This window comes from Manis javanica, chromosome 14 (genome assembly GCF_040802235.1).
Source record: "Manis javanica isolate MJ-LG chromosome 14, MJ_LKY, whole genome shotgun sequence".
NCBI classification, from domain to species: domain Eukaryota; kingdom Metazoa; phylum Chordata; class Mammalia; order Pholidota; family Manidae; genus Manis; species Manis javanica.
The window spans coordinates 54,480,684-54,503,849 of NC_133169.1; the positions used below are offsets into that span (position 1 = coordinate 54,480,684).

General features: G+C 40.1%; 1 protein-coding gene and 1 pseudogene across 4 annotated transcripts in view; both read left to right on the forward strand.

The window, feature by feature from the left end:
* The window catches only part of LOC118972705 (putative histone-lysine N-methyltransferase PRDM6), a 359,903-nt gene that overhangs the window by 253,250 nt on the left and 83,487 nt on the right, over positions 1-23,166 (forward strand). The gene's annotated exons all lie outside the window — the stretch shown is intronic.
* On the forward strand, positions 3,750-6,143 carry LOC108397603 (olfactory receptor 2T29-like; annotated as a pseudogene).

The window sequence follows — 23,166 nt, forward strand, 5'->3', positions numbered from 1 at the left end:
AAACTGCAAAAAATTGAAATTTGAGAAATGAAAAAGTAAGATAGCATTAAATTAAGATAGATTTCATGTATACAACAAAAGAAAGTATACAAATCAGTAATCTCATGAACAGAGGTCAAGACAAAGTTGTGAAGGAAATATACTTAATTTTAATTCCAACCATAGTACTGACTAGAGGTATTGTCTTTGACAAATCAATTCTCAACTATTAGTTTCAGATTATCAATGAAAAATAGAAGTAAAAAATATTTCACAAATTTTCCTTGAACTTTGAGAAAGTATATATATTCATATATACATGAACAGATTTTATAGCCAAGAATTTATTAGTGGTGTTGGGATTTGTGATTATTGTTACTATTGGTTATGCTTTTAATACATGTCAACATTAACAATAAAAGATTATTTTTAAGACATAAGAAAAAAATCCAAAAATTTTAACAGGGCTATCCATCAGCTTCTTTAGCTCTCTTAATTGCACTCCTCATCAGAGTCTCAGAGGGGATTCGTCAAAAGAAAAAGCATCCACTCAGTGGGCATAGTAATGCCAGGGATGATGTCACTCTCCTACCTAACATGGACACTTAACTTGGACATGTGCCATTAGCCCATCTGGATGAGATGAGAAACATCACCTGGTGCTGGTCTCAGCCACAGAAGTAGACAGAACTGCATGGGGAAAGGGTAATTATTGTTTTGACTTGTTTTTCTCACACAGTCTATTAGCTGAAAGTGTTTTCTCGATTTTGACCTGTCTGTATTTAAGAAGGAAAGCATGTATGCTTTCTCTTATGAATCTCTTTAAATTGCATGTATGTACTGCAATATATTAGGAAACATGTCTTTGTTTTCCAACTATTTGTGGGAAAAGGAATATATACATTCATCCCCATTTACTGGATGATACATTTTCTTTTCTTGAGATAGAAATTGACAGAGGAAGAGCTACTATTTTACTTGGTGTGGGGATGATTTCTGAGGTTTGTAAAATACTAGAAACAAACGTCCGTATCATATTTATGGTTCCCTAGGAAAGCTGACATGGGCATCCAACACCAGGTCGTCCCCCATGGAGGGAAGGGAGTGCTATCAGATCTGAGGCAGAGGCACAGCCTGCAAGGCCGAATCAAGGGCTGCGATGAGTTCTCACTCCAGTTAGTTTGTGGCATGAGGCAGATAATCTGAGAACCTGAAGCTTTTATTGTGTAAAAGGACAAAGTAAGCTGAGTAGGTACCTCACAGGCTCCTGGGAAGGATGGAATGTGGTGAGAGCATTAGGACAATTCCTGGAATGCCTTTAGCTTCCAGTAAAGGTTTGGCATATGCCACAGACACTATCAATGACATCAAGTTAAATATGCACTAAACTGCTTCCATGAAACTCAAGGAATTGCACTAAAGTCTGCATGGGGTGGGAGCAGCTGCTGAGGGTGGTGCAGACACAGCTCCCTGTTTGTATCCCAGGTGGGCTGCTTGCTGTGGCCTACTGATGCTGATCCCCATTTACTGAGGTGCAGCAGAGATTTGCCCAGTGACCCCAAAATTCCCTTCCAGTCTCCCTCCACTCGCTCAGCAAACAGCTGAAGGTCTCACATGACTGCTCCCTCTGCTAGCCCTCGTTTACTTTGACCACAAGTATAGACCAGTAAACAGATCTGTTTTGCAAATAACGAGTATTTTTAACTTTTTCACAGAGCTCAGAATCCATATGCCAGGGAGGGTGGAATTTGAAAGAAAGGTTATATTTTCTAATGCAATGTGTCCAGATTTCTTGGATATTTATATTAAGAAATTGAAATAATTGTCTCTGTTGTCTGCTGTTCTAGCACCCTGAATAAATTCAATTTGTTAATAAATTGAATATAGTAATTAACATTTGAAATTAATGCAATAGTATAAAATATATTTGATATGTGTAGTATCATTATGAAATTTCCCTGAAATATAACCACCTCTCAACTCTTTCCAGAAAAAGGAGCCCATATTTCCTTCCATTACTGCGTTTTAACACTTAAGAAATTGAAAATCTGCAGATACCTAATCTTCATGACAAGATACAGATGAACTTATTACTGATTCTCTTAAGAAATATCAGATCTTTGCATCTATCATTCATTTTATTTATATTGTAGTTATTTTAAAATTCTACTTTTAATCATATTTATATAGTATTTGTTCCTGAGTAGACTGATTGTGACCTTCCTATGTGTAATGAATTTTAATTTGTCTTTGATTCATCTTCAGATGAATCAGAAGTTGGCTGTGAGCAGCAAGACAGAGGGCCTAACAGGGAATTGGAGTCAAATCTCTCAGTGTTACTCCATTTTCCTCTTTGTATCTCAGTCTCCATGAAAATTATTTTCTGTGTACATTAAAGCAGATAACATTTGGGAAAACAAAAACTTGTCTGATAAACGTCAGTGATTATCTACATCCTATTCCTTGTCCCCAATATGTATAGCAAATGGCAGAAGTTTTAAGATGATGAATTTCAACTTGGAAAAACATGTACTACATAGAAAAAAGTGGGATATCTGCATAAAGTTCTGCTTAACCAGGATTAAAATAAGTATATGTGTATATTTATTTATATATTTGTGTTTAATAATTTAAAAGTTTTTGTAATGATATGTGTCTATAGACACATATAATAAGTAATGCTTAAGTTCTTTAAGAATACAGAAATTATGGAATACAAATTATCAGAAGCATATATAGATACTAAACCTGGTGAACTGACCTAACAGTGTGTCTTATATTACCAGAAAAGAAGAGCAAGAGCCCTCACTTATATATATTCTGCACAATTCTCTCTCTATATATTAATTATTTAAAATAGTGATATTATGTGTATTCACTGTAATTGGTCATTATCTAACCACTTCCATAATTTTAGCTCTTTTATTCCTAACCATGCCTGAGATCATTGTGCTTGTGTGCATTTTATGTAGAGTGGACAGTGGAATAGTAGGTGCAGACTAAGCTGGACCCACAGCTGCAGTACGGCTTCAGAGTCTGGGCTCCTAATGTTGCCCCTATGATGTCCAAAGGGTTCCTTGGTGAGGCCCACAGGCTACTTGTGAATATACAGCTCAACCCACCCAACTTCACTCCTTCACTGTGTGACCCAGTCTCACGGGCACAATGGGTTCAGACATTCATATGGGTTATCTCAAACTGTGATTCAGCTACTTTTTAAGTCTTTTTTAAAACTGAAGTATAAAATTGACATATAACATATTTGTTTCAGGTGTACAATGCAATGACTCAGTATTGTATGCACTGTGAAATGTAAACTCTTTCTTATATTGAATGAAACTTCAAGAGTTTTTAAGAGCATAAGTGAAATTCTGTGTCCTATAACAAAAACTTTAGAAAGTGATACCCCATCTTTAATAATTCACTTTTTGTGTTTGTATACACCAGTGACTGTGCAAATTTCCATACTTGAAAAAGGACATATATCATAAGGTCATCTCATGACCATGAACTTTGACAATTTCAGAAGCTACCATTTATTTTGTCCCACAGGTATAAATTATTAATCTTCTGGTATATTCATAGAATTACTGGTAACGTGTAACCTCTAGTTGTCCAGGACCATAAGGTTTCCTCCATTTAGCATAACTGGATTGATACGTGCACACACACACGAGTACACACACACGTGCACACACACACACACTAGTCATTCAGCAGGTGGCATCTCATGAGTGATCCATTACTTCTCTCTTTGGTGGGCCAGCTGAAATCATGGAGGACACCACCTGGATGGCCAACCACACAGAAAGATCAGAGTTCATCCTGGTGGGAATCTTCAGTCAATCCAAACACCCAGCCCTCCTTCGCATGGTCATTTTTGGGGATGTCCTGATGGCCTTGTCTGGAAACACCATCCTGATCCTTCTGATATGCTCTGATGCCCGCCTCCACACCCCCGTGTACTTTTTCATCAGCGAGTTGTCTCTCATGGACATGACGTACATTTCTGTCACTGTGCCCAAGGTGCTCATGGACTGGTCACGGGTGCAAACATGATTTCAGCCCCCGGATGTGGGATGCAGATGTTCCTCTATGTGACACTGGCAGGATCAGAATGTTTCACCCTAGCCGCCAGGGCCTATGACCGCAATGCAGCCATCTGCCATCCCCTCCGTTACCCTGTCTTCATGAACCACAGGGTGTGTCTCCTGGTATCTAGCTGCTGGCTCCTGGGATCAGTGGATGGCTTCTTGTTCACTCCCATTACCATGACCTTCCCCTTCTGCAGATCCCAGGAGACCCATCATTTCTTCTGTGAGGTCTCTGCTGTGATGAAGCTCTCCTGCTCAGACACCTCCCTGTATAAGACACTCATGTACCTCTGCTGCGTCCTCATGCTGCTCATCCCTGTGACCATCATTTCAGACTCTTCCTACTTCATCCTCACCATCCTCAGGATGAACTCGGCAGAGGGCCGGAAGAAGGCCTTTGCCACCTGCTCCTCCCGCATGACTGTGGTCACCCTCTTCTATGGGGCTGCCATCTACACCTATGTGCTCCCCAGCTCCTACCACACTCCTGAGAAGGACATGGTGGCATCTGTATTTGACACCTTACTCACTCCTGTACTAAACCCTTTGATCTATAGTCTAAGGAATAAGTATGTTATGGGGGCTCTGAAGAAAATGTTGAATGTGGGATCCATCTTTCAAGAAACCATAAAGTAGGAAACTTTGATATCGATGCACTTATACGTTACTCTATATATCATAAGTTTAGAATCTTACATCAGAATTATTCAGATTTTTATAAGTTTTACACGTTTTTTAAGAATTACTTGCATTAGCAGAAAACTCTTCAATTTCTAACCCTTCTCCATTCAAAATGGATTATACAGTCAGTATTTATGTTACATTTACTAAGTTTGATAACTGCACTGTCTGTAGAAGAATATCCACATTCTTAGAAATAAATACCAAAAATATTTAGAGGGAAAATATCATGAGAAACTATGATATTGATTTAAATGATAGAGAGGGGGATGAGAGAGGGGGAAGTGACAGAGCAAAAAAGGTGGAATGTTAATAACTGGAGAGTCTTGGTAAAGAGCATGTGGTTATTGTTTGTATAACTCATGTCCATGCTAGTTTTCTGTAAATGTAAAATTATTCCCCATGAATGGTTAAAATTTCAATTCTCCCTCCTTTATTGAGTTTTTATTCTTTCTGTTCTTGTATCTGCATTCTGTTTGGTGGCTGTGTATGTGATATACTATCTTCTAAAAATGCTCCTTTCAGTGTGCCCAAGTATTAGCAAGACAGTCACCTGCATGCTTTAATTTTGTCTACTTCATCCCATATTGTCGAACAAAGGCGTCAAGTGGTGATTAATATTCCCCAGCAAGTAGATGTTTTAGGGCCATGAGAAAACTATAAGCTCATGGTTGGAATATGAATTGGTGAAGGTCCCTTGTATGAAGTGACATTAGACGTAGATTTTGAAGTTTATAATTTTTAGACAAAGGAAGAAAGCAAATAGTCAAACTCATTGATTGAATCAATTACTCAATATATATATATTTTTCTGTCATATTAATATCCAAAAATCTCAGTGTTAAACGGTGACTATATGTTACCTCAGTGGAGTGTATGAGGCTGGATCGTGGGGAACTTGTTCAGAGACAAGATACCCCCGAAGAGCATGAGCAGCAGTCATACAGTTATCCAGGCAAGACAGAGAAATGTTCCAGTGACCGTTCCTTTCACGCTTCATGCTGTAGACTCATTTCTTAGCCTTTGGTGACCTAGAATTTTACAAACAGTATTGAAAAGACCAGACTATCACTTTGGTGATGTTAAATTGATGATAGTCAAATGGTGACCTGAACACGGGAGTTCAGGGGAGCAGGTGAGTATGGACAGTTAGCTGTACAGTGTTGACCTGTGTGCACCTGGAGATACCTGAGCACCAGGAAGGCCTTGTGGGGAAGGTTATTTGAAGTGTGGGGCCTTGGACCCGTTTCACAAAGCCACAGACATGGTTGCATACTAACCATGATTAGTTTATGACTGTAAACTATGGATCTGTAGTGTTTTGGGAGGCAATGTGGACCAATTTCCAATATTTTTTGTCACAGTAAAAAAGAACTAATAAAATATGTATACGTCAAATTTTTTTTATTTTGGTATCATTAATCTACAATTACATGAGCAACATTATGTTTACTAGACTCCGCTCATTATCAAGTCCACACCATATACCCCATTACAGTGAATGTCCATCAGTGTAGTAGGATGCTATAGAATCACTACTTGTCTTCTCTGTGTTGTACAGCTACCCTGAACCTCCACCCTCCACATTACGTCTGCTAATAGTAATGCCCCTTTATTTCCCCTTCTCCCTGCCTTCCCACCCATCCTCCCCAGTCCCTTTCCCTTTGGTAACTGTTAGTCCATTCTTGGGTTCTGTGAGTCTGCTGCTATTTTGTTCCTTCAGTTTTTTTCTTTATTCTTATATTCCACAGATGAGTGAAATCATTTGGTACTTGTCTTTCCCTGCCTGGCTTATTTCACTGAACAAAATACCCTCTTGCTCCATCCATGTTGTTGCAAATGGTAGGATTTGTTTTCTTATGGCTGAATAATATTCCATTGTGTATATGTACCACATCTTCTTTATCCATTCATCTGGTGATGGACACTTTCTTGGCTATTGTAAATAGTGCTACGATAAACATAGGGGTGCATCTGTCTTTTTCAAACTGGGCTCCTGCATTCTTAGGGTATATTCCTAGAAGTGGAATTCCTGGGTCAAATGGTATTTCTATTTTGAGCATTTTGAGGAACCTCCATACTGCTTTCCACAATGGTTGAACTAATTGACATTCCCACCAGCAGTGTAGGAGGGTTCCCCTTTGTCCACGTCCTCGCCAGCATTTGTTGTTGTTTGTGGTGGCCATCCTTACTGGTGTGAGGTGATATCTCATTGTGGTTTTAACTTGCATTTCTTTGATGATGAGCAATGTGGAGCATCTTTTCATGTGTCTGTTGGTCATCTGAATCTCTTCTTTGGAGAATTGTCTGTTCAGATCCTCTGTCCATTTTTTATTCGATTATAAGCTTTTTGCTTGTTGAGGTGTGTGAGCTCTTTATATATTTTGGATGTGAAACCTTCATCGGATATGTCATTTATGAATACTGTAGGATGCCTTTTTTTTGCTGAGGTATCCTTTTCTTTTTAGCTTGATGTAATCCCATTTGTTCATTTTTGCTTTTCTTTCACTTGCCTGGGGAGATATGTTTAGGAAGAAGTGGAAATTGTTTATGTCCAAGAGATTTTTTCCTAGGTTTTTTTCTAAGAGTTTTATGGTTTCATAACTTAAATTCAGGTCTTTGATCCACTTCGAATTTACATTTGTGTATGGGCTTCGACAATGGTCCAGTTTCATTCTCTTCCATGTAGCTATCTGTTCAGTTTTGCCAACACTAGCTGTTGAAGAGGCTATCATTTTCCCATTGTATATCCATGGCTCCTTTGTCGAATATTAGTTGACCATATATGTTAGGGTTAATTTCTGGACTCTATTCTGTTTCACTGGTCTGTGGATCTGTTCTTGTGCCAGTACCAAATTGTCTTGATGACTGGCTTTGTAGTAGAGCTTGAAGTCAGGGAGCATAATTCCCCCCACTTTATTCTTCCTTCTCAGGATTGCTTTGGCTATTTGGGGTCTTTTGTGGTTCCATATGAACTTTAGAACTATTTCTTCCAGTTGATTGAACAATGCTATTGGTATTTTGATAGGGATTGCATTGAATCTGTAGATTGATTTAGGTACGATGGCCATTTTGACAATATTAATTGATCCTAGCCAAGAGCATGGGATGCGTTTCCATTTGTTAGGGTGTCCTTTTATTTTCACTTAAGAGTGTCTCGTACTTTTCAGGGTATAGGTCCTTCACTTCTTGGTTAGGTTTATTCCTAGGTATTTTATTCTTTTTGATGCAATTGTAAGTGAAATTGTTTTCCTGATTTCTCTTTCTGCTACTTCATCTTTAGTGTATTTTGTATCCTGCAACTTTGTTGAGTTCAGATATTAGTTCTACTAGTTTTGGAGTGGATTCTTAAGGGTTTTTTTTATGTACAATATCATGTCATCTGCAAATAGTGACAGTTTGACTTCTTCCTTACCAATCTGGATGCCTTGTATTTCCTTGTTTTGTCTGATTGCCATGCTTAGGACCTCCAGTACTATGTTGAATAACAGTGGGGAGAGTGAGCATCCCTGTCTTGTTCCCGATCTTAGAGGAAAAGGTTTCAGCTTCTCGCTGTTAAGTACAATGTTGGCTGTAACTTTGTCATATGTGGCCTTTATTATGTTGAGGTACTTGCCCTCTATACCCATTTTGTTGAGAGTTTTTATCATGAATGGATGTTGAATTCTGTCAAATGCTTTTTCAGCATCTATGGAGATGATCATGTGGTTTTTGTCCTCCTTTTTGTTGATGTGGTGGATGATGTTGATGGATTTTCAAATGTTGTACCATCCTTGCATCCCTGAGATGAATCCCACTTGATCATGGTGTATGATCCTCTTGATGTATTTTTGAATTCAGTTTGCTAATATTTTGTTGAGTGATTTTGCATCTATGTTCATCAGGGATATTGGTCTGTAGTTTTCTTTTTTTGTGGTGTCTTTGCCTAGTTTGGTATTAGAGTGATGCTGGCTTCATAGAATGAGTTTGGAAGTATTCCTCCTTCTATTTTTTGGAAAACATTAAGGAGAATGGTTATTATGTCTTCTCTGTATGTCTGATAAAATTCAGCGGTGAATCCATCTCACCCAAGAGTTTTGTTCTTGGGTAGTTTTTTGATTACCAATTCAATTTCTTTTGCTGGTAATTGGTCTGTTCAGATTTTCTGTTTCTTTCTGGGTCAGCCTTGAAAGGTTGTATTTTTCTAGGAAGTTGTACATTTCTTGTAGGTTTTCCAGCTTGTTAGCATATAGATGTTCATAGTGTTCTCTAATAATTCTTTGTATTTCTGTGGGGTCCGTCATGTTTTTTCCTTTCTCATTTCTGATTCTGTTTAGGTGTGTAGATTCTATTTTTCTCTTAATAAGTCTGGCTAGGGGTTTATCTATTTTCTTTATTTTCTCAAAGAATCAGCTCTTGGTTTCATTGATTTTTTTTCCTAGTGTTTTATTCCTCTCAATTTTATTTATTCTCTGACATTCTGCTGACTTTGGGACTCATTTGTTCTTTTTCCAGTTTCAATAATTGTGAATTCTGACTATTCATTTGGGATTGTTTTTCCTTCTTTAAATAGGCCTGGATTGCTTTATACTTTTCTCTTAAAACTGTTTTTGCTGCGTCCCACAGAAGTTGGGGCTTTGTGCTGTTGTTCTCATTTGTCTCCATATATTGCTTGATCTCTGTTTTAATTTGGTCATTGATCCATTGATTATTTAGGAGCACGTTGTTAAGCCTCCATGTGTTTGTGAGCCTTTTTGTTTTCTTGGTACAATTTATTTATACTTTTATACCTTTGTGGTCTGAGAAGTTGGTTGGTAGAATTTCAATCTTTTTGAATTTACTGAGGCTCTTTTTGTGGCCTACTATGTGGTCTGTTCTGCAAAATGTTCATGTGCACTTGAGAAGAGTGTGTATCCTGCTGCTTTTGGGTGTAGAGTTTTGTAGATGTCTATTAGGTCCATCTGGTCTAGTGTGTTGTTCAGTGCCTCTGTGTTCTTATTTATTTTCTGTCTGGTGGATCTGTCCTTTGGAGTGAGTGGTGTGTTGAAATCTAGAATGAATGCATTGAATTCTATTTCCTCCTTTAATTCTGTCAGTATTTGTTTCACATATGTCGGTGCTTCTGTGTACATTGGGAGCATGTATATTTACAATGGTTATATCCTCTTGTTGGACTGCCCCTTTATCATTATGTAATGTCCTCCTTTATCTCTTGTTACTTTCTTTGTTTTGAAGTCTATTTTATCTGCTACAAGTACTGCAACACTTGCTTTTTCTCCCTATTGTTTGCATGAGATATCTTTTTCCATCCCTTGACTTTTAGTCTGTGCATGTCTTTGGGTTTGAGTGGAGTTTTTTCTAAGCAGCATATACACGGGTCTTGCTTTTTTATCCATTCTGTTACTCTGTGTCTTTTGACTGGTGCATTCAGTCCATTTACATTTAGGGTGATTATTGAAATATATGTACTTATTTTCATTGCAGTCTTTAGATTCGTGGTTACCAAAAGTTCAAGGGTAGCTTCTTTACTATCTAATCATCTGACTTCACTCTCTTATTAAGCTATTATAAACACAGTCTGATGATTCTTTATTTCTGTCCCTTCTCATTTTTCCTCTTCCATTTGTATGTTAGGTGTTTTATTCTGTACTCTTGTGTTTCCTTTGACTGCTTTTGTGAATAGTTGATTTTATTTTGTGCCTTTAGTTAGTATTTGTTTGGTCTGCTTTCTTTGGTGTAATTTTATTTTCTCTGGTGACATCTGTGTAGCCTTAGGAATGTTTCCATCTAGAGCGGTCCCTTTAAAATACCCTGTAGAGGTGGTTTGTGGGAGGCAAATTCCCTCAACTTTTGCTTGTCTGGGAATTGTTTAATGACTCCTTCATACTTAAATGATAATTGTGCTGGCTACAGTATTCTTGGTTCAAGTCCCTTATGTTTCATTGCATTAAATATATCATGCCATTCTCTTCTGGCCTGTAAGGTTTCTGCTGAGAAGTCTGATGATAGCCTGATGGTTTTTCTTTTGTAGGTGACTTTTTTTCTGTCTCTGGCTCCTTTTAATTCTCTGTCCTTGTCTTTCATCTTTGGCATTTTAATTATTACATGTCTTGGTGTTGTCGTCCTTGGGTCCCTTGTGTTGGGAGATCTGTTGGCTTCCAATGTCCAAGAGACTATTTCCTCTCCCAGTTTCGGGAAGTTTTCAGCAATTATTTCTTCAAAGACACTTTCTATCCCTTTTTCTTTCTCTTCTTCTTCGGGTACCCCTGTAATGTGAGTATTGTTGCATTAGGATTGGTCACAGTTCTCTTTATATTTTTTCATTCCTGGAGATCTTTTTCTCTCTCTCTGCCTCAACTTCTCTGTATTCCTGTTCCCTGATTTCTATTCCATTAATGGTCCTTTGCACCTCATCCACTCTGCTCCTAAATCCTTCCAGACATTGTTTTATTTCTGTAATCTCCCTCCTGACTTCATCCCATAGCTCTTGCATATTTCTCTGCAGATTCATCAGCATGGTTATGACCTTTGTTCTGAATTCTTTTTCAGGTACATTGGTTACATCTATCTCTGCAGGCCCTCTCTCGGGTGTTTTCTGGGTCATTCTTGACTGGACCAGATTCTTCTGCCTTTTCATGGTGATAGTGGTAGTTGTAGGCAAGTGGTGCATGTGTCAGCTCAGAGAACAGAGTCCCTTCCTGCTTCCTGGTCGCCTTGCCCTTCTCCGCTGCCTGTGTTGGTTACCCGCACACTTGGTGGAGCATCTGGGTTAATCCCGTGAGCTGCTGTGGGCGGGACGGGCAGACCGGGTGTGTTCTTCTGCGAGAGTGGCGCACCTTCATGCCTTCCCCAGCTTCCGCTGTCTGTGCCGGGCAACTACGCGCCGGTGGCAGCCTCTGGGTCTTGCCCAGGTAGCTGTGCACTGGGAGGAGACTCTGCCTGCTTGGTGTGGGCAGGGCCACTCTCTGGCTACTCCACCACTGTGGCGAGACCACGTTGGCCAGGGAGAACAAATGGTAGGGTGCTTATTGTCGTGAGGGGCTTTAGGGCTGGGTTTCCCCCCAGGGGGTTGGGCCAACTGAAATTCCTTAGGATTCCCAGCTTGCTAGGCCGAGTCTGCCTGGAGGATTCCATCCAAGTGTGAAGTCCCTGTCCGTTTAAGACCTTCAAAAAGTACTCACTTTTCTTTAGTCCCAGGCCAACTGGCTCTGGGGACCCACTCGTAGATTTTACTTTTCCATTTCTCTAATTTCTAGTACACCATGCAATGTGTGTCTGTGCTCCCGATGAAGGTTACTAGGGCTGGGTATTTAGCAGTCCTATGCTTTCACTCCCTTCCTGCTCCGACCCTTGTCCTCCTGCCGGTGAGCTGGGGTGGGGGGCGCTCGGGTCTTGCCGGGTATTGGCTTTGTATCTTACCCCATTCGTGAGATGCTGAGTTCTTGCAGATGTAGATGTAGCCTGGCTGTTGTACTGTATCTTCTGGTCTCTCTTTTAGGATTAGTTGTGTTTTCAAAAATATATATGGTTTTTGGAGGAGATTTCCACTGCCCTACTTGTGGCGCCACCTTGGCGCTTCTTCCCCTTACACTGTTTTTACATTAGTTTGTGTTGCTGGGGAGGGGGCCGTGTTATGTATTGGAGGTTCCTGGGCCCTGGGGAGGACTGGGACAGTAGCAGACTGGGGGAAAAGCATAGCCCACTGGACCAGCTGGATCCCTTCTGACATAGGATGTTCACATGTGAGCCCTCAGTTCCCTGTGAAACAAATGGAGGAACAAGTTTTCGCTCACTGTGCTGAGCTGCCCGAGGTGTTTCTTAGCAGAAGACTCTTCAGTGACTCGCTTTGTCAGAAGTTCCTTGGGCATCAGGCTGTTGCTGCAGGAGTAGGGCACACCCGGGTGAGCCACCAGGATGGATCACAACCATGCCAGCGGCAGGTACTGGGACCCCTGAGGGTGACCTGCCACCCAGTGCTGGTGCAGGTGTGTCCTGGTTTTGCCATCTCCATCTCTGCCAGTTGAAACTCGCTGGATACCAGGCCCAGCACCACAGGGCTGCGTTTCAACAGCTGCCGTGGCTCCCCAGGGATGCTTGTCCAGGAGGCCAGGTTGTGCAAATGGGCACTGAGGCCTCCTCTCTGAAGCAGGTCCCCCTGGCTGGGCGCAGACACTGGCTTCACCAGGCCCATTAATAATCTGGAAGCCACTGGAATCCCACAACACGGTCGCCACAGGCCATGTTTCCCACAGCCGCCCGGCCTTTTCTGGCCCAGGGACCCTGGGCATCCACAGAGACTGGCCAGTAAGATGGGGGCCCCACACAGAAATCTGTGGCTTTCATATACACTAACAATGAACTAATAGAAAGAGAAATCAGGAAAACAATTCCATTCACTATTGCATCAAAACGAATAAAATACCTAGGAATAAACCTAACCAAAGAAGTGAAAGACCTATACCCTGAAAACCATAAGACACACTTAAGAGAAATTAAAGAGGACACTAACAAATGGAAACTCATCCCATGCTCTTGGCCAGTTAGAATTAATACCGTCAAAATGACTATCCTGCCCAAAGCAATATACAAATTTGATGCAATCCCTATTAAATTACCAACAACATTCTTCAACGAACTGGAACAAATAGTTCAAAAATTCATATGGAAACAACAAACACCACGAATATCCAAAGCAACCTGAGAAGGAAGAATAAAGTTGGGGTGATTGTGCTCCCCAACTTCAAGCTCTACTACAAAGCCACAGTAATCAAGACAATTTGGTACTGGCACAAGAACAGAGCCACAGACCAGTGGAACAGAATAGAAACTCCAAACATTAACCCAAACACATATGGTCAATTACTATTCCATAAAGGGGCCATGGACATACACTGGGGAAATGACAGTCTCTTCAACAGATGGTGCTGGCAAAAGTGGACAGCTACATGTAAGAGAATGAAACTGGATCACTGTCTAACCCCATACACAAAATTAAATTTGAAATGGATCAAAGCCCTGAATGTAAGTCATGAAACACCATAGAACTCTTAGAAAAAAACATAGGCAAAAATCTCTCAGACATAAAGATGAGCGACTTCTTCATGAACATATCTCCCCGGACAGGGAAACAAAAGCGAAAATGAAGAAGTGGGACTATATCAAGCTGAAAAGCTTCTGTACAGCAAAGGACACCATCAATAGAACAAAAAGGTCCCCCACATTCTGGGAGAATATATTTGTAAATGACAGATCTGATAAAGGCTTGACATCCAAAATATATAAAAACCTCACGTACCTCAACAAACAAAATACAGAGCTGAGCAGACAGTCCTCCAAGGAAGAAATTCAGATGGCCAACAGACACATGAAAAGATGCTCCACATCGCTAGTTATCAGAGAAATGCAAATTAAAACCACAATGAGATATCACTTCACACCAGAAAGGATGCTACCATCCAAAAGACAAACAATAACAAATGTTGGTGAGGCTGTGGAGAAAGGGGAACCCTCCTACACTGCTGGTGGGAATGTAAATTAGTTCAACCATTGTGGAAAGCAGTATGGAGGTTCCTCAAAATGAAGAAAACAAATCCTACCATTTGCAACAACATGGATGGAGGTAGAGGGTATTATGCTCAGTGAAATAAGTCATGCGGAGAAAGACAAATACTAAACGATTTCACTCATATGTGGAGTATAAGAACAAAGAAAAACTGAAGGAACAAAACAGCAGCAGAATCACGGAACCCAGGAATGGACAAACAGTTACCAGAGGGAAAGGGATTCAGGAGAATGGGATGGTAGGGAGGGATAAGGGCGGGGAAAAAGAAGGGTGATTGCGATTAGCATGTATAAAGTGGGGGTGGGCATGGGGCCAGCTGTGCAACACAGAGAAGACAAGTAGTGATTGTACAGCATCTTACTACGTGGCTGGACAGTGACTGTATTGGAGTTTGTGGGGGGGACTTGGTGAAGGGGTGGTCTTAGTAAACATAATGTTCTTTATGTAATTGTAGATTAATGATAACAAAAAAGAAAAAAAAAGCAAATGAAATCAAGACCTAAACTGTACAAACATATAATTTAAATATATAGAGGTAATTATTAATTACAACAGCCAAAATGTTCAAAGTGTTTGCCTCTAAGGAGCCAACAATAGAAGTGGGCCAGAGGATGCTGCATTTTGTTACAAGCCTTATAGAATGACTTGACTTTTACAATAATGTAGCTGTATTACATTGAAAATAGATTTTTTTTTTGAGAAGGCATCTCTCATTTATTGATCAAATGGTTGTTAACAACAATAAAATTCTGTATAGGGCAGTCAATGCTCAATACACAATCATTAATCCACCCCCAGCCTAATTCTCATCAGTCTCTGAAGCATAACGAACAAGTTCTTACATGTTGAACAAATTCTTACATAGTGAATAAGTTCTTACATGGGGAATAGTACAAGGGCAGTCATCACAGAAACTTTCGGTTTTGATCACTCATTTTGAACTATAAACAATCAGGTCAAATATGGATATTCATTTGATTTTTATACTTGATTTTTATGTGAATCCCACATTTCTCCCTTTATTATTATTACCTTTTTTTAAAAAAAATAAAATGCTGAAGTGATAGGTAGATGCAAGATAAAGGTAGAAAACATAATTTAGTGTTGTAAGAGAGCAAATGTAGATGATCAGGTGTGTGCCTGTAGACAATGTGTTAATCCAAGCTAGACAAGGGCAATAATACATCCACGGATGCAGAAGATTTCTGTCAACACAGGGGGGGTGATGTTCTAAGCCTCACCTCTGTTGATCCCCAATTTCTCACCTGATGGCCCCCCTGCGACTGTGCCTGTCTTGGGTTGTTCCTCCCTTGAGGAATCTTACCCGTCTCTGGCTAACCAGTCATCTTCCGGGGCCATACAGGGAAATGTAAAGTTGGTAAGTGAGAGAGAAGCCATATTGTTTGAAAAGGTTAGCTTTTTACTTCTTTGCAGATTTATGCCCTGTGGCTTCTATGCCCAGCATTTGTCTTGAGGTATCTTTACCACTTGGAGGAGTTATGATACTCAGTAAATTCGATATGAGGCATGAATTCTATTCAAGGGTTTTAATTAGTAAGGAAGAAGAAAAGCTATAGAGGTAGCAGATGGAAGAAAACATGGGAGGATTGATTATTTCTTTGACATATCTTCTTGTAGAGTAACTTAAGCATGTACAGGTTTTAAACTCCTAATTAAATTGCACACACACATTAACATAATAGGAATTCAGTGACATAACCAAAGCAGATCTATAATTACCAGCTATCCCCAGTGAAGCCAATAAAACCAGTTAGGCACGCTAGGCATTTGTGAAAATTTGTCTATAATATGATGGATATTGTCCAACTGTACTTGAACAGTCTGAGAGAAATCAGACAAATTAAAACAACCCATTCCTGGGAACTGTTCACATCCCATATGTTCTTTTAACCATAGATAGTCTGTAATCGTAAGATTTTGGAACGCTACAACTTGCATTTCTCCTAATTCTTGGTTGAGTTCCAACAGTATAGATCCAGTCAAATTTGTTGTTTTACTGTATGCACAGGCCAGCTTAGATATCACCTTCATTCCAATGGCAAGGAACTGGTGGGATGAATGCAGCTACACCTGCAGCATCGCCTGGATCTTTGTTGAGGTTTTTTGATGATAATCTACTGGTATTCCAGAGAGTGCTGAAGTTGGAAGTTCTTCATATTGTATCTTAGTTCATTTTCTGGGTAGCCAAATTAGGCTTTGATCCTCTGTATAAACACAAACAGACTCTTTGCCCACACTTTGATATGCCCGTTATACCATTGTGTAGAGAAAGGAATATTATCAGAAAAGTGTACATCCACAGCCCATCCTCTGACACCCTTTAAGTGATCAAAATTAAGGATATTTAAAGCATGCATTAATCATGGATTTACAGTCAGTTTTATCCTATCAGGGTGTAATCCCCCTTCTCTTTCTTTCTTTCTTTTTTTTTTTATCTTTAATCTACTCTTACATGAAGAGAATATTGTTTACTAGGCTCTCCCCTATACCAGGTCTCCCCTACAAACGCCTTTACAGTCACTGTCCATCAGCATAGCAAAATGTTGTAGAATCACTACTTGACTTCTGTCTTGTATAGCCCTCCTCTTTCTCCCACGCCCCCGTGCATTCTAATCTTAATACCCCTCTTTTTCTCCCCACACCCTTATCCCTTCCTACCCACCCATCCTCCCCAGTCCCTTTCCCTTTGTTACCTGTTAGTCTGTTCTTGGGTTCTGTGAATCCGCTGCTGTTTTTTTCCTTCAGTTTTTCCTTTGTTCTTATACTCCACAGATGAGTGAAATCATTTGGTATTTCTCTTTCTCCGCTTGGCTTATTTCACTGAGCATAATACCCTCCAGGTCCTTCCATGTTGCTGCAAATGGTAGGATTTGCCCTCTTATGGCTGAGTAGTATTCCATTGTGTAGATGTACCACATCTTCTTTATCCATTCATCTACCTCTGGACATTTAGGTTGCTTCCAGTTCTTGGCTATTGTAAATAGTGCTGTGATAAACATAGGGGTGCATCTGTCTTTCTCAAACTTCATTCCTGTGTTCTTAGGGTAAATTCCTAGGAGTGGAAATCCTGGGTCAAATGGTAAGTCTGTTTTGAGCATTTTGATGAACCTCTATACTGCTTTCCACAATGGTTGAACTAATGTACATTCCCACCAGCAGTGTAGGAGGGTTCCCCTTTCTCCACAGCCTCGCCAACATTTCTTGTTGTTTGTCTTTTGGATGGCAGCCATCCTTACTGGTGTGAGGTGATACCTTATTGTAGTTTTAATTTGCATTTCTCTGATAATTAGTGATGTGGAGCATCTTTTCATATGTCTGTTGGCCATCTGTATTTCTTTTTTGGAGAACTGTTCAGTTCCTCTGCCCATTTTTTAATTGGATTATTTGATTTTTGTATGTTTTGGTATGGGAGCTCTTTATATATTTTGGATGTCAAGCCTTTATCGGATCTGTCATTTACAAATATATTCTCCCGTACTGTAGGGTTCCTTTTTGTTCTATTGATGGTGTCTTTCGCTGTACAGAAACTTTTCAGCTTAATATAGTCCCACTTGTTCATTTTTGGTGTTGTTTTAATTGCCCGGGAGATATGTTCAAGAAGAGGTCACTCATGTTTATGTCTAACAGGTTTTTACCTATGTTTTTTTCCACGAGTTTAGTGGTTTCATGATTTACATTCAGGTCTTTGATCCATTTTGAATTTACCTTTGTATATGGGGTTAGACAATGGTCCAGTTTCATTCTCCTACATGTAGCTGTCCAGTTTTGCCAGCACCATCTGTTGAAGAGACTGTCATTTTGCCATTGTATGTCCATGGCTCCTTTATCAAATATTAATTGACCATATATGTTTGGGTTAATGTCTGGAGTCTCTAGTCTGATCCACTGGTCTGTGGCTCTGTTCTTGTGCCAGTACCAAATTATCTTGATTACTATGGCTTTATAGTAGTGCTTGATGTTTGGGAGTGAGATCCCCCCTACTTTATTCTTTTTTCTCAGGATTGCTTTAGCTATTCGGGGTCTTTGGTGTTTCCATATTAATTTTTGAATTATTTGTTCCAGTTCATTGAAGAATGTTACTGGTAATTTGATAGGGATTGCATCAAATCTGTATATTGCTTTGAGCAGGATGGCCATTTTGATAATACTGATTCTTCCTATCCACAAGCATGGGATGAGTTTCCATTTGTTAGTGTCCCCTTTAATATATCTTAAGAGTGACTTGTAGTTTTCAGAGTATAGGTCATTCACTTCTTTGGTTAGATTTATTCCTAGGTATTTTATTCTTTTTGATGCAATTGTGAATGGAATTGTTTTCCTAATTTCTCTTTCTTTTGGTTCATTGTTAATGTATAGGAAAGCTACAGATTTCTGTGTTAATTTTGTATCCTGCAACTTTGCTGTATTCTGATATCAGTTCTAGTAGTTTTGGAGTGGAGTGTTTAGGTTTTTTATGTACAATATCATGTCGTCTGCAAATAGTGACAGTTTAACTTCTTCTTTACCAATCTGGATTCCTTGTATTTCTTTGTTTTGTCTGATTGCCGTGGCTTGGACCTGCAGTACTATGTTAACTAGCAGTGGGGAGAGTGGGTATCCTTGTCTTGTTCCCGATCTCAGAGGAAGAGCTTTCAGCTTCTCGCTGTTCAGCATAATGTTGGCTGTGGGTTTATGATATATGGCCTTTATTATGTTGAGGTACTTGACCTCTATTCCCATTTTGCTGTCAGTTTTTATCATGAATGGATGTTGAATTTTGTCAAATGCTTTTTCAGCATCTATGGAGATGATCATGTGGTTTTTGTCTTTCTTTTTGTTGATGTGGTGGATGATGTTGATGGATTTTCGAATGTTGTACCATCCTTGCATCCCTGGGATGAATCCCACTTGGTCATGGAGTGTGATCCCTTTGATATACTTTTGAATTTGGTTTCCTAATATTTTATTAAGTATTTTTGCATCTGCATTCATCAGGGATATTGGTCTGTAATTTTCTTTTTTGGTGGGGTCTTTGCCTGGTTTTGGTATTAGGGTGATGTTGGCTTTATAGAATGAGTTTGGGAGTATTCCCTCCTCTTCTTTTTTTGGAAAACTTTAAGGAGAATGGGTATTATGTCTTCTCTGTGTGTCTGATAAAATTCCGAGGTAAATCCGTCCGGCCCTGAGGTTTTGTTCTTGGGTAGTTTTTTGATTACCGTTTCAATTTCTTTGCTCGTAATTGGTTTATGTAACTTTTATGTTTCTTCCTTGGTCAGTCTTTGAAGGTTGTATTTTTCTAGGAAGTTGTCCATTTCTCCTATGTGTTCCAGCTTTTTGGCATATAGGTTTTCATAGTAGTCTTTAATAATTCTTTGTGTTTCTGTGGAGTCTGTTGTGATTTTTCCATTCTCATTTCTGATTATGTTGATTTGTGTTGATTCTCTTTTTCTCTTAATAAGTTTGGCTAGAGGTTTATCTATTTTGTTTATTTTCTCAAAGAACCAGCTCTTGGTTTCATTGATTTTTGCTATTGTTTTAGTCTTCTCAATTTTGTTTATTTCTTCTCTGATCTTTATTATGTCCCTCCTTCTGCTGACTTTAGGCCTCATTTGTTCTTCTTTTTCCAGTTTCGATAATTGTGATGTTAGACTATTCATTTGGGATTGTTCTTCCTTCTTCAAGTGTGCCTGGATCACTGTGTACTTTCCTCTTAGGACTGCTTTCACTGAGTCCCACAGAATTTGGGGCTTTGTGTTGTTTTTGTCATTTGTTGCTGTATATTCCTTGATCTCTATTTTAATTTGTTCATTGATCCATTGTTTATTTAGGAGCATGTTAAGCCTCCATGTGTTTGTGAGCCTTTTTGGGTTTTTTTTGTAGAATTTATTTCTAGTTTTATACCTTTGTGGTCTGAAAAATTGGTTTGTAGGATTTCAATATTGTGGAATTTACTGAGGCTCTTTTTGTGGGCTAGTATGTGGTCTATTCTGGAGAATGTTCCATGTGCACTTATGGAGAATGTATATGTTGTTGCTTTTGGATGTAGAGTTCTATAGATGTCTATTAGGTCCATCTGCTCTCCTGTGTTGTTCAGTGCTTCCGTGTCCTTACTTATTTTCTGCCCGGTGAATCTATCTTTTGGGATGGGTGGTGTGTTGAAGTCTCCTAAAGTGAATGCATTGCAGTGTATTTCCTGTTTTAGTTCTGTTAGTATTTGTTTTAGATATGCTGGTGCTCCTGTGTTGTGTGCATATATATTTAGAATGGTTATATCCTCTTGTTGGACTGAGCCCTTTATCATTATATACTGTCCTTCTTTATTGCTTGTTACTTTCTTTGTTTCGAAGTCTATTTTGTCTGATACGAGTACTGCAACCCCTGCTTTCTTCTCTCTGTTGTTTGCCTGAAATATGTTTTTCCATCCCTTGACTTTTAGTCTGTGCCTGTCTTTGGGCTTGAGGTGGGTTTCTTGAAAGCAGCATATAGGTGGGTCTTGCTTTTTTATCCATTCTCTTACTCTGTGTCTTTTGATTGGTGCATTAAGTCCATTTACATTAGGGTGTCTAGTGAAAGATATGTACTTATTGCCATTGCAGGCTTTGAATTCGTGGTTACCAAAAGTTCAAGGTTAGCTTCTTTAGTATCTTACTGCCTAACTTAGCTCGCTTATTGAACTGTTATATACACTGTCTGGAGATTCTTTTCTTCTCTCCCTTCTTATTCCTCCTCCTCCATTCTTCATATGTTGTGTGCTTGTTCTGTGCTCTTTTTAGAAGTGCTCCCATCTAGAGCAGTCCCTGTAAGATGCCCTGTAGAGGTGGTTTATGGGAAGCAAATTCCCTCAGCTTTTGCTTGTCTGGGAATTGTTTAATCCCACCATCATATTTAAATCATAGTCATGCTGGATACAGTATCCTTGGTTCAAGGCCCTTCTGTTTCATTGCATTAAATATATCATGCCATTCTCTTCTGGCCTGTAGGGTTTCTGTCGAGAAGTCTGATGTTAGCCTGATGGGTTTTCCTTTATAGGTTTCCTCTTTTTCTCTCTAGCTGCCTTTAACACTCTTTCCTTGTCCTTGATCTTTGCCATTTTAATTATTATGTGTCTTTGTGTTGTCCTCCTTGGATCCTTTCTGTTGGGGGTTTTGTGTATTTCCGTGGTCTGTTCATTTATTTCCTCCCCCAGTTTGGGGAAGTTCTCAGCAATGAATTCTTCCAAAATACTTACTGTTCCTTTTACTCTCTCTTCTTCTTCTGGTACTCCTATAATATGAATATTGTTCCTTTTGGATTGGTCACACAGTTCTGTTTATATTGTTTAATTCCTGGAGATCCTTTTATCTCTCTCTATGTCAGCTTCTATGCATTTTTGTTCTCTGGTTTCAATTCCATCAATGGCCTCTTGCATCTTTTCTATTCTGCTTATAAATCCTTCCAGAGTTTGTTTCATTTCTGTGATCTCCTTTCTGGCATCTGTGATCTCCCTCTGGACTTCATCCCATTTCTCTTGCATATTTCTCTGCATCTCTGTCAGCATGTTTATGATTTTTATTTTGAATTCTTTGTCAGGAAGACTGGTTAGGTCTGTCTCCTTCTCTGGTGTCTCTGTGATCTTGGTTTGCCTGTAATTTTGTCTTTTCATAGTGATAGGAATAGTTTGCAGAGCTGGGACTAGTGACGGCTGGATGAACTTCCCTTCTTGTTCGTTTGTGGCCTTCCTCTCCTGGGAGAATAGCGACCTCTAGTGGCTTGTGCTGGGTAGCTGCGCGCAGACAGGGCTTCTGCTTCCTGCCCGGCTGCAATGGAATTTCTCTCTGCTGTTGCTGTGGGCGTTGCCTGGCTCGGTCTGCTGCTCCAAAGTGATGGAGTTGCGTTGGAAGGGAAGCGACAGGGAGGCTATTTATCTCCGTAAGGGGCCTCCGTGCTCCGTTCAGCCCAGGGGATTAGGGTGCCCAGAGATCCTGGGTTTCCCTACCTCTGGACTAAGTGTCTCTCCCTGCCCCTTTAAAACTTCCAAAAAGCACCCACCAAAGCATAATGACCACACACCCACACACAAAAAAAAATGGCCGCTAGTTTATCTTTATTCTCTGGCGCCAGCCTCGGGCATCCACTCACCGTTCTTGCTGCCCTGCTTCCCTAGTATCCAGGGCCCCGCGCATGCACTGTGTCTGTGGTCTGGTCCGGATGGCTCAGGCTGCATGTTCAGCAGTCCTGGGCTCTTTCTCTGTCCTGTTCAAACCTCTCTCCTACTGGTGGGGAAGGGCACTCGGGACCCGCCGGACCGGGGCTTGTATCTTACTCCCTTTGCAAGGCACTGGGTTCTCGCAGGTGTTGATGTGGTCTGGATGTTGTCTTGTGGCCTCTGGTCTCTATTTTAGGATGAGTTGTCTTTGTTATGTTTTCATAGATACATGTGGTTTTGGGAGTAGATTTCCGCTGCTCTACTCACGCCGCCATCCTGGCTCTGCCCGAAAATAGATTTTTAAAGTAACAAAATTGAAAGGAAAAGTGAATGGTCATCCTGAGGAGTAATGTCCTGGCGACCATGCCCGGTGCTGGTGGCCTGAAGCCCGTAGGTGGAGCGTCCCAAGGCCACATTAGCTCTGATTGCCACTTATTGTTCCTGACATGAGTGTGAATACTTTTCAATAAAATCTCAAGACTGGTAGCCATTCAAAAAAAACAATGGGGTCCCCCTTGCATGCGGGCTGCTCTGGGGAACGTGGGATAGAGTCAGCTTCATGACAGCTCTCACCTTGCTTGTCAATTGCATTTAGCTTTGGGAATCAGCCATCTAGGGGGGAGTTGGGGCTCTCTCTATTCAGCCATTATCCTGATCAGTAAAGACCCATTACTCCGACTCTTAAA